At 36.9% G+C, this 4,269-nt stretch overlaps 2 pseudogenes; one reads left to right on the top strand and one right to left on the bottom strand.

Moving 5' to 3' along the window:
• The first annotated feature begins 330 nt into the window (after positions 1 to 330).
• LOC124518048 (60S ribosomal protein L17-like) lies at positions 331 to 969 on the top strand (annotated as a pseudogene).
• Positions 970 to 2,502: 1,533 nt separating this feature from the next.
• On the bottom strand, positions 2,503 to 2,821 carry LOC124517748 (60S ribosomal protein L36a-like; annotated as a pseudogene).
• Between the last annotated feature and the right edge of the window lie 1,448 nt (positions 2,822 to 4,269).

The raw sequence follows: 4,269 nt of genomic DNA, 5'->3' as shown, positions 1-4,269 counted from the left end.
AATATATGAGGAAATCTCAAAACTGAACAATAAGCAAACAGTCCAATTTTAAAGTGGGCAAAAGACATAAACAACAGGATATGCAGATGGAAAATTAGCAAATGAAAGAGGTTCAACATTGTTAGCCATCAGGGAAATGAAATTAAAACCACAGTGTGATATCACTGCACACATATCAGAATGCCCAGAATAAGAAGCAGTGACAACATCAAATGCTGGCAAGAATATGGAGGAACTGGATCACATATGTTGGTGAGGGTAATATAAAATGATACAGCCACTCTGGAAAACATCTTGATAGTTGCCTATGAAACTAAACATGCAACTACCATAAGAACCAGCAATTAAAGTCTTGGGCATTCATCCTGAAAAATAAAACCTTAATGGCTTGAGGTGATCTCTGAAAATGTCTCGCTATTCACTTGACCCAGAAAACCCTACAAGATCATGCAAATCAGGAGATTCAGATCTTTGTTCACTTTAAGAACACGTGTGAAACTACTTAGGCTACCAAAGGTGTACATACCCGAAAAGCCACCAAGTGTCTGAAAGATGCCACTTTGCAGAAACGATGTGTACCATTCCATCACTACAGTGGTGGAATTGGTAGATGTAGCCAGGCCAAACTCTGGGGCTGGACACAGGGTCAGTGGCCCAAAAAGAGTGCTGAATTTTTACTGCACATGCGTACAAATTCATAGAGTGATGCTGAACTTAAGTGTTTAGATGTAGATTCTCTGGTCATTGAGCACATCCTAGTGAAAAAAGCCCCCAAGATACAGTATAGAACTTACAGGGCTGATGGTCAGATTAACCCATACATAAGCTCTCCCTGGCATATTGAGATGATCCTTACTGAAAAAGAGCAGATTTTTGGAAACCGGGAAAGGAGGTTACTGAGAAGTAAAAGATACCCTAGAAGAAACTGAAGAAACAAAAACTTAAAGCCCAGGAGTAAATTCTGCATAAAATGAATGTAAATCAAAGTAAACACAACACAAAACCCTTATATTTAGACAAAAAACATACGCAAATACTAATAACATCTATATTCATATAGCCAAAAACTGGAAACAGTCCACATGTCTTTCAACAGGTGAATAGTTAAATCATGGTTTAACTATTTAAATACTACGGACTACTATTCAGCAGTGAAAAGGAATGAGCTACCAATGCATGCAAACCTGCAAAGAGTTGGATGAATCCCCAATAAATTATGCTGAGTGGTGAAAGCCAATCCCAAAAGGTCCTATACTATATGGCTCCATTTATATTAAGTTTTTGAAGTGGCAAAATTTTACAAATGCTGAACAGATTGGTGGTTACGAGGGGTTAAGGTGGGAGCAGGAGGTAGGTGGGTATGGTTATAAAAAGGCAACCTCTGGAATCCTTATGTTAATGGAACTGTTCTTTATCTTGACTGTAGTGAGGATATACTAACCTACACATGTGATATAATTGTAGAGAACTAAATATACATACACACATGCGTACACACCACACACATAATTGCAAGTAAAATGGGGGAACTGTGAATAAGATTGGTGGGTTGTACCGCAATTTCTGACTTGTGAGAATGCACTATATATATAGTTCTGCATCCTGTTATGACTGAAAGAAACTAGGTAAGAATACATGAGTCTCTCTATATGATTTCTTATAACTGTGTGTGAATCTGCAATTACGTTACCACAAATTTAATTTAAAAATGGGCAAAAGTCATGAACAGACACCTCACCAAAGAGGATATAAGAACGGCAAATAATACAAGAAAGGATGTTTGACATCATTAGCTATTAGGGAAATGCAAATTAAAACTAGGATAAGCTATCACTACACACCTATGAGAATGGCTAAAATAAAAATAAAATACCAACCAGTAGCAAACGTGTGGAGCAACTGGAGAGGTCATACATCACTGCTAGGAATGCAAAATGATACAACCATTCTGGAAAATCATTTGACAATTTACTATAAAGTTAAACATACACTTACAGTGTGACCCAGAAATCCCATTCCTGTGTACCTATCCTAGGGGAATAAAAACATGCTCCCACAAAAACCGGAACACAAATACTTGTAGAACTTCCCTTCATAATCACCATAAACTGAAAACAACCACAACAGATGAATGGACAAACTGTGGTACATTTGTACAGTAGAATGTTACTCAGGAATAAAAAGGAACACACTTTTGGTACACATGACCACTTGGATGAATCTCAAGAGCATTGTACTAGTTCAAACGGTTACATACAGTAAAATTCCACTTAGGTGATATTATTAAAAAAGACAATTTATATGATATTTTCATCTCTGTAGGGATGGAGAGCAGATCAGTGGCTGCCAGGGTCAATGGGTTGTGGGGGGTGACTGAACGATTCTGTGTCCTGAGTATGGTGATTATTACTCAAATCTATACATGTGTTAAATCTTTTTTTTTTTTGAAGTGAACATAACCTCAAGATTTTATTATCTTCATAATGTAACAAAATATGAAGTTTAGAACTGGATCACTTGGGACTCTGTCTTCTTATCTCCTCCCAGTGCAAAATGTTTGCATCTCTTAATAGCCAGCATTCTCTTAGATCTGCAGTTGGGCTCAACACATTCAAGCCTCAGCACAATCTTCTTTGTAGTTTTAGCCTTTTTCCAGAAAATCAGCTAAGTTTGCCCACCATGGCCACTCTGTTTCCTGTCACAATGCCGCTTTCCCTGGGCATAAAGAGAATCTGCCTTTCTTGTACTGTGTCACTTTGTGGGGTTGGTGCTTGCCACGTTTCTTTCAGAAAGTCCGGCAGGTTTTAGGAACATTCACCATGGTTGTGAGAGCACTATCAGCACAGAAAGACTATACATGTGTTAAAATTTTTAAAAGAAAAAAATCACTCTCACTGAGAGTAAAAATAAATAAAGCCCACCTTATGAGGTTTTTAAGAAACTTCAATAATTAACACAAAGATGCCTAGGACATCCTGGCTTTATTGAAGCATTAAGTAAATGTATGTGTGTACCAGTAAGTGTATAGCATTGCATGTATAACATTGTTTTGCATATTTAATTTTTTTTTACATAAAAGTTTTCCCATGATGGATTTTTTCTTCAATCATTTTGGTTCATTCCCAAATTGGAAAGGAAGATGCAGAACTTATCAAACTCAACACCCAAAAAACAAATAATCCAGTGAAGAAATGGGCAAAAGACATGAATAGACACTTCTCCAAAGAAGACATCCAGATGGCCGACCGACACATGAAAAAATACTCAACATCGCTCATCATCAGGGATATACAAATCAAAACCACAATGAGATACCACCTCACACCTGTCAGAAGGGCTCCCATTAACAACTCAAGCAACAACAGATGTTGGTGAGGATGTAGAGAGAGAGGATCTCTTTTGCACTGCTGTTGGGAATGCAAACTGGTGCAGCCGCTCTGGAAGACAGTATGGAGGTTCCTCAAAAAATTAAAAATAGAACTACCTTACAACCCAGGAATTGCACTACTAAGTATTTATCCAAGGGATACAGGTATGCTGTTTCAAAGGGACATATATACCCCAATGTTTATAGCAGCGCTATCGACAATAGCCAAAGTATGGAAAGAGCCCAGTGTCCATCGATGGATGACTGGATATAGAAGATGTGGTATGTATATACAATGTGGCAATCAAAAAGAATTAAATCTTGTAATTTGCAACTACGTGGATGGAACTAGAGGGTAATATGCTAAGCGAAATTAGAGAAAGACAAATATCTTATGACTTCATTCATATGAGGACTTTAAGATACAAAACAGATGAGCATAAGAGAAGAGAAGTGAAAATAATATAAAAATAGGGAGGGGGCAAAACATAAGAAACTCTTAAATATGGAGAACAAACAGAGGGTTACTGGAGGGGCTGTGGGAGGGGGGATGGGCTAAATGGGTAAGGGGCATTAAGGAATCTACTCCTGAAATCATTGTTGCACTATATGCTAAGTAACTTGGGTGTAAATTAAAAAAAAAGAAAAAGTAAATAAACAAATCCATCAAAGTTGCAGAATGCAAGGTCAAGATACAAAACTCCGCTGTGTTTCTATGTATTACCAATGAACAATTTAAAAAGAATTTAAGAAAACAATTCCCTTTACAATATGTCAAAAAGAAGAAAATATTTAGGAATAAATTTCACTAAGAAGATGCAACACTTGTACACTAACAACTATAAAATACTGCTGTAATCAATTAAACAATACCAAAAGAATAGAAAGATGTTTCATGTCCA

Source organism: Lynx rufus, unplaced genomic scaffold (assembly GCF_022079265.1).
Source record: "Lynx rufus isolate CCGP_SWC_20201006 ecotype Redwood Valley unplaced genomic scaffold, mLynRuf1.p SCAF_23, whole genome shotgun sequence".
NCBI lineage: Eukaryota > Metazoa > Chordata > Mammalia > Carnivora > Felidae > Lynx > Lynx rufus.
This window is presented reverse-complemented; position numbering and strand designations above follow the sequence as displayed.